The sequence below is a fragment of the Schistocerca cancellata genome, chromosome 1, assembly GCF_023864275.1.
Source record: "Schistocerca cancellata isolate TAMUIC-IGC-003103 chromosome 1, iqSchCanc2.1, whole genome shotgun sequence".
Lineage (NCBI taxonomy): Eukaryota > Metazoa > Arthropoda > Insecta > Orthoptera > Acrididae > Schistocerca > Schistocerca cancellata.
The window spans coordinates 811,924,004-811,941,972 of NC_064626.1; the positions used below are offsets into that span (position 1 = coordinate 811,924,004).

Sequence of the window (17,969 nt, forward strand, 5' to 3'; positions counted from 1 at the left end):
CTTCCCCTCCCCCTCCCCCTTATAAATTCTAATCTCTGCCTTTCCCCTATAATGTTTTGACTCTTCAGATCCATGTAGTACGAAGTAAATTGTTCACGACCATTCTGCGGAGAACCTCATTTCTCACCGTGTCCGTTTAGGCATCATAAAAATCGTGTTGTGGCAGTTCCTCGAAAGCGAACATACGAGAGGCGTTCAACAAGTAGTGCAACAAATTTTTTTTCTTGGTCACTTACAATTGAAAAAATACGAAATTTGTTGTGGCACGTCGTGGAGTATCACTGCATCAGCTGCTATAGATTCATAAAGTTCCAATAGGTGCCGGTGTTATGCGTAGCGCCGCCCGCAGTGGCCGAGCGGTTCTAGGCGCTTCAGTCTGGAACCGCGCGACCGCTACGGTCGCAGGTTCGAATCCTGCCTCGGACATGGATGTGTGTGATGTCCTTAGGTTAGTTAGGTTTAAGTACTTCTAAGTTCTAGGGGACTGCTGACCTCAGAAGTTAAGTCCCATAGTGCTCAGAGCCATTTGAACCATTTTTGCTATGCGTAGCCTTCGAAATGGCGTCTGTAACGAAGCTGAGCTGCTATGGAATATCTTTTGGCGGAAAACCAGAGGATTGCAGATATTCATAGACGCTTACAGGATGTCTATGGTGACCTGGCAGTGAATAAGAGCACGGTGAGTCATTGGGTGAGGCGTCTATCATTATCGCAACAAGGTCGCACAAACCTGCTAGATCTCTCGTGTGTCGACCGGCCGCACACAGCTGTGACTACTGCAATGTTGGAACGTGCGGACACTCGCATTCGAGGTGATTGATGGATCACAAACACCTCGCTGCACAAGTGGACGACTCTGTTGGTACACTCTCGTCCACCAGTTGGGGTACTCAAAGGAAGGTGGAAGGATCCACTCCGCGGGAAACAGTATGTGGATGATGGGGACGCTGTTGATGCAGCAAGACGTTGTCTCCGATATCGACCGGTAGTGTGGTAGCGAGCGTGCATACAGCCTCTCCCAGTAAGGTGGTGTAAGACTGTCGCACTGAATGGAAATTATATTGAAAAAATACGGTTTTATAGCTAAAAGAGGGATGAATAATATGGTGTTGGAATCCTGAACAAAAGCAACCTGCTTTCAGAAAAAGTGTTATACCCTCGAAATAATTTCCAGGAAGTTAGACATCTCTTAACAGTAGATGGAGAGAATGTGATAAGATAACCCACTTAATAAAATTATATGATAAATTCCTGTACGACGTAACACAAGGCAACATAGCAAAGGAAAAGAAACAAATTCATGCGCGACGACTGATAACAAGTAGAAAATTTCGTTAATGCCACTTACCCAAAAACATTGTTCTAATATAATAGCAACTGATGTAAAAAATGTATCTTGTCCCACATTCGAAATGCTCGTCCGTCCTCACCTTAGTTGGCCCGCTCAACATATTCTCAGATACCAAGACCAAGAAGAACGTACCGTCTAACAACAGGACCATATCTAGTAACACAATGCCAACAAATCCTCGAACTTGTGGCTGATACACTAGTATTTTAGTTCCACTACTGCGAATAATTTTAAAACTGATTAGCAGAAAATAATTGGGGTGCAAAATTTTACGTAAAATTCGGTGCAACTTCGACCCTAAAAAGTAACTCCGGAGCGTCGTCTACTCAATTTCATAATCACCCTATTCCACGTCGCTTTCTCATTTTAGCACTATTTCTGTCAGCAGATTACAAATAGTCATTGGATGTAGGAATGGGTGCTGCTCATAGAGTGTATACGAAATAGTGTCCCGACTGAAAATACCATAAATAATTGTACCAAATGAAGCCCACAAAACGATCGCGATAGTTCTTAGAGTACAGACGCTGTACGATTATTGAGAAGAATTTTGAACATTCATAAACGCAGTTGTAACGGTATTAAACAATTAAGATAAGGATGTAGCACCCCGTCATCATCGAACTCATTAAAGACGGAGCGCAGCCTTGGATTGGGGAAGAAACCACGAGGGTACCGACCGTGTCTCTTTAGGAGAAGGCTCCTCGAAATACAGGTTAAACGATCTAGGGAATTTCCGAGAAACCTACATCTGGATGGCTGGACGGACATTTGAATCACCGCCTTCCTGAATGCCAATCTAGTGTCTTACTGCTACAATACCACTCCCACCCTCGATTGTCACAACATTAGAGGTGAATTTTTCTGCTACTGCGTTAAAGAAAAGCTGTATAGACAGTACACAGCACAGACTGTGAGTTTTTAACGTAACATGAGGAAGGTTATATTCAACCTTCGACAAGATAAACAGGAACGGAATGCAAATTCCTGCTCCGTTATAAACGTCTCGTGGCCAAATGGAATGCAACGTTTCTCTCGCCAGACAGTCGTGTCATGTGAAATTTCGAAATCAGAAAGGACCAAGTAGCGGCAAACTCTCACTAGCTCATAGAACGCCCGCTCTAGCGGAAACGTAGCTGTAATGAGCAGTTTGCCATCACTATATCTCAGTAGAATCGCCATCCCAATTTGGTTTTCCCTTCATCAAACGAGTAACGAACTGCTGGCGAGGATAAGGACAAACTTGAGAGCATGGCTAGAGATCGGAAGATAGTCTGTTTTGCGCTAATCTCGCCAAAACCAGATACGGGATGTTGGCATGTTCCTCCGTCGGAGAGCAAAAACTCTTTCGTTCAAGTGACGCCAGCGCTCTTGTTGGTCGATGACGTTCAAAAATGGTTCAAATGGCTCTGAGCACTATGGGACTTACTTCTGAGGTCATCAGTCCCCTAGAACTTAGAACTACTTAAACCTAACTAACCTAAGGACATCACACACATCCATGCCCGAGGCAGGATTCGAACCTGCGACCGTAGCGGTCGCGCAGTTCCAGCCTCTAGCGCCTATAACCGCTCGGACACCCCCGCCAGCGTCGATGACGTGTTAGGTAGAATCTGACAATAACAATTTCAAGTCAGGAATGCATTTATTGGTGCATTATCAGTCACGAATGCAGTATTTTAATGGTTTCTAAATACTGAAGTTTGCTAAAGCCATGCAAAGGAAAAATCAATTTTGTCACTTGACCGAAACATTATTTTGACAGTCTAATTCCTTGGTCCCCAGCCTTTCTTGGGCCATTATCCCTGAGTGCAATCAGACATTAGCTAGTACTCCCACCCTCCCCTCCCCGCCCCCTGTCGATTGTTACCACCCACCCCCTTCTCCCCATTATCACCAACTTTAGCATGTAAACTGTAGAATGAAAGTCATTTCTTGGAACACTTCCACTTTTCAGCATTGAGGATACAATTGTTATAAAACATACTTTCTCCTGCATTACTCCTCTCCACTGTGGGACTTGCTTGACTTGCACAATGCAACCCCATTTAAAGTTCAGATGTGTGCACTATACTTACAATCCGCATATCACTTCATTTCTGCACTCCTTACTTCTGAACTGGCACAAACTGGATAACTTCAGGTTGTTAATGCTTTGAGTCTAATCACTCTATTATTATTATTATTATTATTATTATTATTATGTGCACGGGACTATTGTAGCTCTTATGTAGTTACTGTTGTGTCGTGCTGTCAATTAATTCATTTATCTGTTTCGAAGCGAGTAATGAAGCAGTTTCTGCACGACTGCAGGTACTATCTAAAACTTGGAGAAGACATTTTCTTGAGATATTTAGCGTTTTTTAAGTATATGTCTCACTTATATCGTCGGCAGTGTATGGGAAAAAGCACAATGTATGTGCCCAGTGGGTGCACTATGAGAGGAACGTGTAACCTACACCGGATTAATGCCAATAATTATTGATAACAGATATAATAAATATTAGTCTTACAAAACTGTGATAATAGTAATGATCTTTTGAAAATAATTTAGTTTCGTGACTCAAACAGAATCTAATCGTTTAGTTTTTACCCCTCATAAAATTGCATTTTACCCCTCCGGGTATAATTATCCCTTGGTTGGAAACCACTGGTCTAATTTAACACGCTACTTTCATTTATCACTTTCTTGTCGGAGCTTTTAGTGACACCATATAGCGAAGGCCTTCTCGGAAGTCTTAAAATGTTTGTCGATACTGACGTGGGAGGGAGGAAGCCCCAATCACGATTTCAACAACAGGTGTATTGTAATAAAATGGTTTTCTACTTTTCAAAGAAAATTATTAAAATATGCATTGTTACAATATATAAATACCATGTTAGATACACTACGCATTTTATGCTGTAAAATTTAGGGATGACGCAGATAATTGCTAAATAACTAAGCTGCCAACATAGAAATATATCATTCACTTTCTGTAGTTGGTGTTCCTCAGGGCTCTGAAATTGTTGCAGTTTCTTGAAGCTAAAATTCTGTGCCGAACAGCAAACGGAGTAGTCTATTCTGAACTCTTTTTGTTCCTGGACCTGTTGTAATTTTCAGGCACGGGGTGCTGTTTGTTTCGCTTTACAATTGGTCCAGTGTATGTAGCTCTACATATTTAAACGGTAACAGAAAAAAAAATGTTCGCCGGAAGTATAGCTGTTTCAGCGGTTATCTCCAATAAATATTGCATCGACCTGTCCCTGATTTTCACATCCGTTGCAATTGCGAGGGACAAACTCGTACCGATAAATCAATGGGTTTGCGGCCGGCGCTGCGGTTCCAGCAATTTGCATATCTGCGCAGATTAATTAGAGGCGTACGGCGGGGTGGCCGGAAGGGCACGGCTGAAGGAACACGGCCCTCCAGTGGCGGGCGGACCAGCTGTCGATCTGTATGGCCAGAGTGTACCTCCACGGCAGTCAAAAGCTCTCTGAAAGCTGCATTGTGTGTGCAGCAGAGAGGTGGTATTTTCTTGAATGTAACACTTCAAAAATAAGGGGAGGGGTGGGGGGCGTTATGCGTTTTTAACTTACACAGATTTCAGCATTCTCTTACGAAAATGTAAACGTGAAATTCCAAGGCATGCCTGGTCACTGATATCACAACCCTCAGAGCCTAGTGCATTTGAACAAAGATTTGCTGAAGGGTGTTACGAAGTTAAACAAAAGTTCCAGACGTTCTCTTAGTACTGCTTTGGTTGGTTACAAAAGTGGTAGAGTATACTGAGTAAAGTCATTTCTTATGTTTTGGCCACATCATTATAAAACAACAGCGACGCGGTCAAAAATGGAAAATGAATTATTCAAATTGACACTGCCCGTGGAAGACTACAGACTTGGAATGGATTTCCGTTCAGATGCAGGGAAAGTAATTTTATTTATTTATTTATTTATGTGTTTCGGGGGGCAGAGTTAAGTGTTGATTATGTGCACCTACCTGTGCATTTCATTTGGCAGCCTACGCTAGTATTCAAACATTCATCTTACTGTTGTTGAAGCTTAATATACAACCTCTGCACTGTCAAACAAATAGGGTTTAATCGTAGCGCGCAAGCGTTCTTTTCAGACTTCCTGAAGCGCCGTAAAACTGTAGGCAAGTATTAAACTACGAAAGGGATAGCAGGAGACAACTGGATTAAATCATGGTGAGACTGACGCTGAAATCAGGTATTAGATTGTAAGACGTACCGCGGAACAGATAATGACTCATCCTATTCTTCAACATACTAAGCTGTAATCCGAGGTATAAGAGAATCGGCTGGAACAAACAACGTGTAGGGCAGTGGGATACTAACATGCTGAAGAATCGTATGTGATAACCAGTAACAGCAGGTAGTTCACTTCAGAAGGAATGGGCATCTCTGAAAAGGGCAGCTACAGAAGTGACTATAAGGATTCTAATAGTTAAGTGAACGAACAGAAAATGAGGTGGTTCTCCGCAGAATCGGCGAATGGATGGATTTCTGTAAAAATCTAGTAGAAGGAAGGTGATGGTAGGAAATGTGTTAATAAGCCGAAGAATAAGATCCGTGGTAATAGAGAGAGCCGTAGAGGCAAAAATTGTAGGTATGTCCCAACAAATGGTTGATGGAACAACTTCATGAAACCTTCAAAACTTGGTGTAATAACATTTATTTACTGAGAACAGTATTCGGTCGAGCGTACCTAAGTCTCTGACTCTGCATAAAGAGTAACGAAGGTCCCTTTGCATAAAACTTGGTTTATGGTACGACTTGGGCGAGACAGGACGGTAAAGACTATTGTGGACTATCGACTTATGCCCTTCGTTAAGACGCTCGTGTATGTGATATATGCTGTAATCGAAAACGTTATTGACGCCAAGGGACGTTGTTTGAACTTTATGTAATATTAGTCCGTGACTTGGGATGGTCGCTTGAACGAAAGTTGTTGTTTGTGAATAAATGGTGTTATAACAGTTTTTGTCGTTCCATGAAGCCGTTACTTGAAAGCAGTGAAGCTGTGCAGCACTGACTAAAAAATATATTGTAAGTAGTTAATGATACTGGAGGAAAACGCTATTCTGAAGCGAAAAGATTCAAGCAGAACGAACGGGAAACAGTGGCGGGCAGCATCAAAACTAGTCAGAAGTCTGAGGAGTCGGTGTCCCCCGGACTGCACTAAGGGAACGTCCACTAATCACATGACGGGTTTACTTTAAAATTTGGACCCCCCCTGACGAGATTTGGTGGGCCCCCCTCCTCCCCTCCCTGTTAACACACGTAAACATATTTTCTTTTAAGCATTGGTGAAAATGGTTTTACTAAACCACGTTTATTTTAAGACGAGATTAAAAAACTGTTTTAAAGGTGCTAATGTCATTGTAGTCGCACAGACAGACAGACAGACAGAGACAGATGGACAGAAAGGTTCGACGAAAACAGTGCTAACACTTTTGGCGGATCCTGAGAAAATTGTCCTTTTATTTCTTTTACATGCATTAAATGTCTTGAACCTTTTTCTTACTTCGCAGATGAAAGACAAATTATAGCTTCCTTTGAACTGTGTGATTACTTAGGTTTTCAGGCTCTTGATGTATATGCTCACGAACGGAATTCTTTTCGGTGAACTTTAGCTTAGCTTCCTTCCACAAACGTTCAACTTCTTGCTCGAGCGTGTGTTTAGACTCTTGTCGGCATGTCGACTAACATACGCACTGTAGAAGTTCTGATACCAATGCAAATGCATGTTGAACGCAATAACATCGGCTTTATATGCGTTGCAGAATATCCCTTGGGGTTAAACTTAGTTTCTGGTACGACTTGGGTGAGATAGTACGGTAAACACTGTCGTGGATTATCGATTTATGCCCTTCATTAAGACGCTCATGTATGTGATATATGCTGTAATTGAAAACGTTATTGACGCCAAGGGACGTTCTTTCAACTTTGTTTCACGGTTGGGAACTCCCAGAATGAAATCTGACACTTGGACGGAACTTGCTTCAAATCGGGAAATACCAGGCATGGACACTTGTAAAGCGATCAGTTCAGAGGGGCCATAAAGATTGGTGGTGCACTTCGTACTATCCGTCAAAATGTCTGTGTGAAAGGCGATGTCCCGACTGACTATCTGGCTCATCATTGCCCAGTTCAAACCACAAGAATAGAAACCTAAAATTTATAGAGGTTGTTGATTTTATACTGGAGACGTCTTTTAAGATGGAATGTTTCGAAATTGCACCCCTAAGAGGGTGAAATAGGGGATGAAAGGTTTTTTGAAAACATGTCTCTATTAACAGTTTTGAAGCTAAAACTACGAAAATTTGTATTTGGTTTCTCAGCATTTTTTGGAAATTCACCCACTAAGGGGGTAAAATAAGGGATGAAAATTTTTAAGACTATTTTGTTATGTTAAAAAGTTTCTAAATATAAATATACGAAAAATAGTATTTCACTTCTCGGTTAGATATAAAGAAATATATGTTGGAGGATGAAGAATCTATGGAAATACCATCACAAGAACACAGAGGGTGTGAACCTCGGATTCCAGCTACCAGAACAAATTTATAGTCAGAACTACATTCGGTCATGGACTGTACGGCTGGTCCCGGCGGAGGTTCGAGTCCTCCCTCGGGCATGGGTGTGTGTGTTTGTCCTTAGGGTACTTTAGGTTAAGTAGTGTATAAGCTTAGGGACTGATGACCTTAGCAGTTGATTCCCATAAGATTTCACACACATTTGAACATTTTTCGAACTACATTCGGGAAAGGCCATGCTTCTATGACCTTATTTAGCATGGAAAGTTTAGGTGTTGCAGTTTGTGAACATAAAAATTCTATTAAAAAAAAAGTGCGGACCGTTCAGTCAATGCGAGCGTTGCGTGCCACAGGAGAGTGTTACGGGACCATTGCTTTCCACAATATATATAAATGACCTAGTAGATAGCGTCGGAAGTTCCATGCGGCTTTTCGCAGATGATGCTGTAATACACAGAGAAGTTGTAGCATTAGAAAATTGCAGCGAAATGCAGGGAGATCTGCAGCGGATAGGCACTTGGTGCAGGGAGTGGCAACTGACCCCTAACATAGACAAATGTAATGTATTGCGAATACATAGAAAGAAGGATCCTTTATTGTATGATAGCGGAACAAACACTGGTAGCAGTTACTTCTGTAAAATATCTGGGAGTATGCGAACGGAAGGATTTGAAGTGGAATGATCATATAAAATTGTTGACAAGGCGGGTGCCAGGTTGAGATTCATTGGGAGAGTCCTTAGAAAATGAAGTCCATCAACAAAGGAGGTGGCTTACAAAACACTCGTTCGACCTATACTTGAGTATTGCTCATCAATGTGGGATCCGTACCAGGTCGGGTTGACGGAGGAGATAGAGAAGATCCAAAGAAGAGTGGCGCGTTTCGTCACAAGGTTATTTGGTAAACGTGATAGCGTTACGGAGATGTTTAGCAAACTCAAGTGGCAGACTCTGCAAGAGAGGCGCTCTGCATCGCGGTGTAGCTTGCTCGACAGGTTTCGAGAGGGCGTGTTTCTGGATGAGGCATCCAATATATTGCTTCCCCCTACTTATACCTCCCGAGGAGATCACGAATGTAAAATTAGAGAGATTCTTGCGCGCACGGAGGCTTTCCGGCAGCCGTTCTTCCCGCGAACCGTAAGCGACTGGAACAGGAAAGGGAGGTAATGACAGTGGCATGTAAAGTGCCCTCCGCCACACACCTTTGGGTGGCTTACGGAGTATAACTGTAGATGTAGAGCGAAGCAGCGGGCGCTAAGCTAGAGATGTATATTCTCGAATTACAAAGATGGCGTGAGATTTTCATTGCCCTCCCGCTTTAAATGAGATTTGGTGAGATTTTAGCCGGGCCTCCACTCCTCTTCCTCCCCCCATTTTGAAGCCACCTAATAACAGACGTCTCCCAAGCCAGATGGCATGTACTGGGGGTGTTACAACAGCTCGAGAGGATGGAAGCGTACGACACGAGATCAGAGTAGGACGGAACAGAAGGCGGTGAGTGAGTTCGGCGCTCGTCGCGGCGTGGTTAGCCAGTAAACACGCGGCTGGCTATCTGGCGATAGCGGCAACCGCGGCCAGCCGCCAGCTGTGACCGCGAGTGCGGACTCGCTGCTCGCTTCGCCTTGCGTCAGTCGTAGCGCAGCCGCGACCTCGCCCGCCACGCCACGCAGCGCAGCTCCGTTCGTCCGTCCGTCTGTCTCTCTCTCCTCCTCCACAGCCAGGTAAGCATCACGTGGCAGTGCCGCTCGCCTGGACGAAAGCTGTGGCGGCTCGCTCTACACTACCTCAGCGTCGTTATCTGGACTCGCGACTGACACGTGGACAAACGGAAGTATGCGACCTAATAAATGTGTAATTCTTTAGTATGTCAACATCACATTACGTTTTTCGGCAACTGATTGCCATTTTCAGAAATGATTAGTCCAGAATTTGAAACACGAACAGCTGCTAGCATGAGTTTCTTAGAAGTAGATACCTTATGGGTTGCGAAGCAACTCAAATCGCTTGATATGGGCAAGCCTTCAGGTTCCTTTCAGATTACGCTGATACAATAGCTCCCTACTTAGCAATCATATACAACCGCTCGCTCACCGATAGATCTCTACCTACAGATTGGAAAATTGCGCAGGTCGCACCAGTGTTTAAGAACGGTAGTAGGAGTAATCCATCGAACTACAGACCTATATCATTGACGTCGGTTTGCAGTAGGGTTTTGGAGCATATACTGTATTCAAACATAATGAATCACCTCGAGGGGAACGATCTATTGATACGTAATCAGCATGGTTTCAGAAAACATCGTTCTTGTGCAACGCAGCTAGCTCTTTATTCGCACGAAGTAATGGCCGCTACCGACAGGGGATCTCAAGTTGATTCCGTATTTCTAGATTTTCGAAAAGCTTTTGACACCGTTCCTCACAAGCGACTTCTAATCAAGTTGCGGGCCTATGGGGTATCGTCTCAGTTGTGCGACTGGATTCGTGATTTCCTGTCAGGAACGTCGCAGTTCGTAGTAATAGACGGCAAATCATCGAGTAAAACTGAAGTGATGTCAGGTGTTCCCCAGGGAAGCGTCCTGGGACCTCTGCTGTTCCTGATCTATATAAATGACCTGGGTGACAATCTGAGCAGTTCTCTTAGGTTGTTCGCAGATGATGCTGTAATTTACCGTCTAGTAAGGTCATCCGAAGACCAGTATCAGTTGCAAAGCGATTTCGAAAAGATTGCTGTATGGTGTGGCATCTGGCAGTTGCCGCTAAATAACGAAAAGTGTGAGGTGATCCACATGAGTTCCAAAAGAAATTCGTTGGAATTCGATTACTCGATAAATAGTAGAATTCTCAAGGTTGTCAATTCAACTTAGTACCTGAGTGTTAAAATTACGAACAACTTCAGTTGGAAAGACCACATAGATAATATTGTAGGGAAGGCGAGCCAAAGGTTGCGTTTCATTGGCAGGACACTTAGAGGATGCAACAAGTCCACTAAAGAGACAGCTTACACTACACTCGTTCGTACTCTGTTAGAATACTGCTGCGCGGTGTGGGATCCTTACGAGGTGGGATTGACGGAGGACATCGAAAGGGTGCAAAAAAGGGCAGCTCGTTTTGTATTATCACGTAATAGGGGAGAGAGTGTGGCAGATATGATACGCGAGTTGGGATGGAAGTCATTAAAGCAAAGACGTTTTTCGTCGCGGCGAGATCTATTTACGAAATTTCAGTCACCAACTTTCTCTTCCGAATGCGAAAATATTTTGTTGAGCCCAACCTACATAGGTAGGAATGATCATCAAAATAAAATAAGAGAAATCAGAGCTCGAACAGAAAGGTTTAGGTGTTCGTTTTTCCCGCGGGCTGTTCGGGAGTGGAATGGTAGAGAGATAGTATGACTGTGGTTCGATGAACCCTCTTCCAAGCACTTAAATGTGAATTGCAGAGTAATCATTTAGATTTAGATGTAGACTAACAGCTTCATGCTACATAACAATTCTATTTTGCAATCTGAACATCCCGAAGCCGTATGAAATAAAATGGACCATACATTATCGCGTCACGTGTTTAAAGGGTAAACTTGCAACGAACGAAATGGATGCTGTTCGCTAGTAACTAATGCATACGACTGGGAACACGCACGCTTGAATATGCGCTTATTGGCATACACACGCTTGAGTACATTCGTTCATTCTCGGGATTCCTCTGCATGTCATTTAAACCAAAGGACATTACTTACAGTAAGTCGATGTCAATGTTGACTACACGTCATGATATAACATGACGTATTTTCAGCGTTTGGAAGATGCAACTGGTTTTTCTTCACGTTTTGTGCTAATCTCCGAATCCACTACATCGTCCTTTTTTTCTGACATTGAATGATAATATTCCACCATAATGGTTGGATTAAAATATCCTAAAATTTATCAGTGCTCACTTGAAATTTTTAATGGCTTAAACTGACTAGTCACTGTCAGTAGTCAATTAACACTATTTAGCCGATGTCTGCGTCAAACATTTCCATGAGGCTACTACCGTTGATAATGAACTGTCATTGGTAATCAGTGTACCCATTAAATTATTTATAAGAGTGGTGACTTAAAATAAGTTGTGTAGCTAAAATTTATCATTGATGCTCTTTACCAGTAATATGACAAATTTGAAAAAAAAAAATGGTTCTGAGCACTATGGGACTTAACTTCTGAGGTCATCAGTCCCCTAGAACTTGAAACTACTTAAACCTAACTAACCTAAGGACATCACACACATCCATGCCCGAGGCAGGGTTCGAACCTGCGACCGTAGCGGTCGCGCGGTTCCAGACTATAGCGCCTAGAACCGTTCGGCCACCCTGGCCGGCACAAATTTGAAAGACCCACATGTTTTCACTCTGCCTCAGAAGCCTGTGTTGTCATTCAGTTATATTTCTCCATTGCATTAGTATCATGGAACTAGATATCAGATTAAAACTTTCTGACGGGCCAGGACCCTGATCTGGAACCTTCGTGTATCGCAAAAGTTCTACCGACTTCTTTTCTTTTTTCGATCGATCTGTTTCTTCATTGGTCGTTCGTCAGCGGTTCTATGCGGATGTCGCACGACGTCTTTGTCAGTCGATGCGTTTCTCAGCTTTTGTTTTACTACAGACTGTGGCCAGTCCTCAGGCCGAACACGCTGAGCTACAGTGCCGACACAGGGTGACTTACCCAAGCACCACCCACAACTTCACTTCCGCCAGCGCAGGTCGATGTGGCCGAGCGGTTCTAGGCGCTTTAGTCCGGAACCGCGCTGCTGCTGCGGTCGCAATTTCGAATCCTGCCTCGGGCATGGATGTGTGTGATGTCCTTAGGTTGGTTAGGTTTAAGAAGTTCTAAGTTTTAGGGGACTGATGACCTCAGATGTTAAGTCCCATAGTGCTTAGAGCCATTTGAACCATTTGAATTTCCGCCAGTACCCGCGAGAGCGGCGGAGCATTTGTTTGAGAAATGCAAAGGCACCAGCTTCTATATCCGGCCCGGCAAACAGTTTCAATCTTTCACGAAGTTTCAGTTCACCGCACACTCCGCTGCAGAGTGAAAATTCATTCTGGACGCATGAGGATCGTTTCACTTTAGTCATGTATCAGCGATCGACCACAACAGATAACAAGGTTAACTTTTGTGACATATGCTTACGACAAATCACTGTGAAAAGTGAACATGAAATAATTTTCTTTAATAAAAAGCAGAAGAGGAGAACCAACTTCTCTCTGTGCAAGCATGAGCTGCTAGTTGCTGGTATTTCTGTATTAATAGGACTAGAAGCAAACCCCCCCCCCCCCTGCTTTCACATACCCGATATTGATGGAAATTCATATTCCACGATTCTACCCTTGTTTTCGAGCAATTGTCCAGGATACGACACACGAGTGTGTTCTACGTTGCGACGGTACACTTTCCCAGTATTTCTGTGCTGTCCTGTCTTCTAGACACTTTCCCTCAAGCTGTGTTCGCTTCTTAAGACGGTCACTTGCTACTGCCCACTCAACACAGTACAAGAAAATAAATAAAGGTCGGCAAAGTCGCCGTTGCAGTGATGTAGCAAACGTGTGCGAGAACTGGAAAAACCTGTTTGGAGCAGACAGAGAAGTCTAGCGAGCTGTGAAATGTGTTGACGACTTTCACTGAGTGAGGGACTGCAACATAAACTTGCTGCTACTGCCTGAACTCTAGAGAAGGCCACACTTTCGACGTTCCATATGAGTGAGTTTCAGAATGTTTTGTGGTTTTAGAGAATTTTCTTACAGTCGTGTTAATTTTCAGTTGGGTCCATGAATCCATGAATCCTCGAATACTCCACCTGTGCCACTTTGTTAAATTTACGCTTACGGGACTCCGTTTATACACTACGTATTTCCTGTAGTACATGAAGAACGTCAGAGATACTTGTAATGGCAAATTAGTTTAATTTGCGATACAAGGTTGTGCTGGATATCTGGCACAGTTACACAAACCACTTAGCACGCCCTTATTACTGCTTCAAGTCGCTAAACAGCAAGAATCGCTTGTTACGAAATCTTTATCGAAGCGTTTCAGATATGGCTCATCAGTAGAACATCGCAAACAAACTTTATACAAAGCATAGTGTCACGTTTCTGATATTCTGCTGATAGGCCATTCCCGATAAGCGTCAGTGGAGTTATTGCCAGTGATTTCTTGCTGTTTAACGATCTGAAACAGGTTAAAATTCTAGTACCGTTCCATACTTGATAGAAATTAGAGTGAAGTGGCGGTGTATCAGCAGCACATCAGCACAGCATTAACACACTTAGTCATTTCCTAGATCTTGAGGCATATTCTGCAGAACCACCGTCAAGGTACAGCGATAAATTTCTACAGTGAATCGTAGATTTGCAGGTGTACTTCAATTATCATCGTCGTTACTGGTTGATAATCTGATAAGCTTTGAAAGTCTTGCTGTAATCTCGGCAGCCGTTTATCTGCTATTCAGTCTACCGTAAATGACTGTTCCACATGTGAACAGAAAGAGTTGGAATTGACAAGACATCGTTTCCTAAATTTGCGCAGGTTTTTGGACAACGGGTTTGCTGTTAAAGGCGTCATTCCATGGCTTTGACCTTATACGATTCTGCACGTAACAAGCGTTAGAGATATGGATTTAAAAGCTCTCTTATTTCTTTTGAACGCGATATTTCATAGTTTATGCTCCATACATCGTAAAATCAATTGTACTGGAACTTCCTGTAAGCTTTTAAGTGGAGAAACTTTCGTCATCTTCTGTTGTTAAATGTTTTCTTTCGTGCTGCCTAGTGTAACCTCAATGTGATAGTCCGATTTTGCAGAAGCTGTTTCTGATGGCCAGAATAAGCATGGCAAAATTATCTTAACAAAACAACTTGATCCAGAACAAACTCGTAATGAGCTTTTTGGGTGACCACAGCTTTTTCTCATTGCGGCAGGAGCCATTGCGTGTAATTCTGTTTTTATTAACGATCTTCACAGCAAGTAAGAACACTACTGAAACTTGACATCTGACCACGCCTTATGTTGTAGATTAAGAGTTCGGAACAAACGTATGGACAATTTTCGTCAGAAAGTCAAAGGTTCCATAGCGAAAAGTGCCACTTAATTTTCATTCTCGAATGACTGTATTTATGGCTGTAACACATTGTCACATCTTCCGGTACAGGGAGTGTTCTTATAAAAATCTTCTACATTTTAACTTTATTGATGTTCGTGAATTAGTTCTGAAGATACAGGGCATTGTTTGATAAAACGCATTTAAGCGTAAGAGTCTTACATCAGGTGCAGTACTGTTTAGCGGAACAATGTTGGCAGCGATTGCAATGGACGCAGTGGTGTTGTCTCAGCAGCTGATAGTAACTAGCCAACGAGAGAGAAAAACTAGACTGTGTTTCGTAGTAGTACACGTCAAATCCTTATGTCAATATAATGACTGAATGGGCAGTGAATTAGAAAGCAAAGAGTTTTAATTACGAAAATTAACAACATAGAAAGAAATTAATGGCATGTGATGTTGCTGAAATGACAACGCAAGGTAATGTGAGATGTACATAGCTTGTGATTACGTAACGTCAGCTGTTCAGTAAATGTAGCCGAGCTTCTGGTCATATCACCATTTTCATTGGGTTCGTCGCCCCACGACCAAATTACCGCATTTGATTTACTACCAAGGTGAGAAAAATGCATGCGATAGTACAAAGATAGACGTAATACGAGGAATATATACAGTGAAAGTATATATGAAGATGGTATCTGTTTTTTCGGACATGTCCGAAAGAACAGATAGCATCTTGATATATAGTTAAGGCTGACCGGCCACTGACCACCTCCTTCTGTGTGGATGCGTACGTTTTGCCCGAACTCTTACGGGACTCGGTAAGATTTTCTGCCGCGATTAATAAGTGTAGTGGGCAGGGGCACTACAGATGTAGTGTGTGTGGACATTTAAGTTGGGAATTTGGGTCTCACGGGGAGCGCGCAAGGGATTTAAGTCCTTGCAGTCGCACTATCCTCTGTGCCCTCGGTGGCTCAGATAGTACTTGATTCGGCAGTACATATACTAAAATTGAAACGATGCAGAGAAGATTAGCATGGCCCCTCCACAAGGATGACACGCAAAATCGTGAAGCGTTCCACATTTTCAGCCGGCACGGTAGCTTAGCGTGTTCGGTCAGAGGGCTGCTCGCTCTCTGTAATAAAAAAAAAAAACTGAATAAAGGCATCAACAATAAACTTGAACGGATGTCTTGTGACGTCCGCCCAAACCAAACGCAACGAACAATACCGAACAAAATGAATAATGAGAAAAAGGTGGAAACAGCGTCTGCCATGTAAGCAGGAGATCCCGGGTTCCAGTCCCGGTCGGGGCACAAATTTTCAACTGTCCCGTTGATGTATATCAACGCCTGCCGGCAGCGTAGTGTCTTGATTTAATTATCATTTCAGTGAAAGTATGCTAAATAAAAGTAAAACTTGAAGCAAATTACACAAAATTACTGTGAACCGCAATTATGTTGGCAAAGATTCAGTTGAAACTGCTGACTTCGTGAAAATTGAACTGCAAAGAAATTCATGCACATATTGTCACGTGGTTGACAGGACTTTCAGCACCTCCACGTCAACATTTTAAAGTAAAAGCCTAAGGCAAAAAAAGATTAAAAATACTATTGTACACCTTTTCCTTCCTTTTTTAATAATCGGTGAGGATAACCTAAAAAAGGGGTCGAAACTAGTTATCCAACAAAATAAGTGACCTATAGTCGAGTCGGTATAACAAGTTCGCTGGGCACAGCTGCCTCGCGCACGTACCTCAATGTCACGTGACGCCATTTTGTGAAAGTCTGTTTGGCAACGCCTTAATTTTGGCGGAGCTCTACAGACGACAATTGTCGCCCGCAGTCGTTTGCGCTTCGCAGTTAAACTGCCAATAACGCTGCTAGCTGTGAGAGATCATCTTGTCCTAACATTGCGCTACAATCATGTGTTCTCAAACTTCATTACATACCTCGAATAACACGTGAAGAACATGGAATGGTCTCAGTTTCAGAGCTCGGAATGACCACTTTCCCCACCTACCTTTGGCTGCGTGAAACTGGCGCGTTGCCAAGCTATATACCTTAGAGGAAAATCGCCCTGGCTGGCTCACCCCGCGTTCTAGACTAGCCTTCTTTCAGATTCAATGGGGAAAGAGTGTATAGGAGCGCTGTATTGTAGTAGGGCTACAATAGACGTTAAACAGCGCACATAAAATTACGGCCGAGGCGGAGCTTTTGGCCTCTCATTAGCGGCCAGAAAGCGAGCAGCGCGACGAGGATCAGGTGAGAGGGCTATCGTGTGCCGCTGCTGGCGTGTTAATCGTTTACCGATACTCCGGATCGTTAGCATTGTTTACCGCTGCTCCGGCGGTTAGCCTCTCTGGAATTTTATACGGGCGCCGAGCTATAATAAATCATCACGGCTGCTGCAGCTTTTCGCGTCGGACGCCAAAGAGGCTGCGCCCTCAGCTTACCTATAGGCTGCGAAAAAGGAAGCTAGCGACGGTCTCGGCTATCTCGAGTAGCGAAACCACTCAAAGTCGTGCAAGACGGGCCACTGCTCGCTGCGTTGCAGGCGTATTTAAAACCAGAATGTACATATGCGGCGTTTTTACGGGACAAGACAAGATTAAATAATGTTATAATCCGGATCACTCCGGAACGGAAACCTCATATAAACTCATCCGTTCTCGACTGTTTCCGAGATACAATTGTCTGAAAATAAGGTGTCTTACAGGTTCATCTAGCGAGCGCGAATGCGTCATATTGCTCAGCAAACTCAAGCGGCAAACGAAAGTTCCGAGAGCGTTTACGTTCCTAGAAGAATCAACCAACATGTTGCTTGCTCCTATTCATATCTCGCGAAAAGACCGTGGAGGTAAATTTAGAGAGATTGGAGCTCGCACAGAGATTTACCAGCTATCTTTCTTCCCGCGAACGATTCGTAAATGGAACAGGAAAAGTGATGGTGGAACACACATCTTCCGCCACACATTGAAACGTGACTTTGCGGAGAAAGCTGACAGCG

At 43.3% G+C, this 17,969-nt stretch overlaps 1 protein-coding gene and 1 non-coding gene across 5 annotated transcripts in view; both read left to right on the top strand.

Moving 5' to 3' along the window:
* LOC126188069 (glutamine synthetase 2 cytoplasmic-like) overlaps nucleotides 1-17,969 on the top strand; it is a 423,240-nt gene that overhangs the window by 294,122 nt on the left and 111,149 nt on the right. Inside the window, exon 1 of one of the 4 annotated variants that reach the window (XM_049929536.1) lies at nucleotides 9,485-9,612. The exons of the other annotated variants lie outside the window; for them this stretch is intronic. The gene's annotated coding sequence lies outside the window, so the exon portion shown is untranslated. Of the gene's footprint in view, nucleotides 1-9,484; nucleotides 9,613-17,969 lie in introns of those variants that run through there. 4 annotated transcript variants of the gene reach the window in all.
* LOC126096893 (U6 spliceosomal RNA) lies at nucleotides 15,943-16,049 on the top strand. Its single transcript, XR_007522074.1, has one exon. It is a non-coding gene; the product is annotated as a U6 spliceosomal RNA (small nuclear RNA).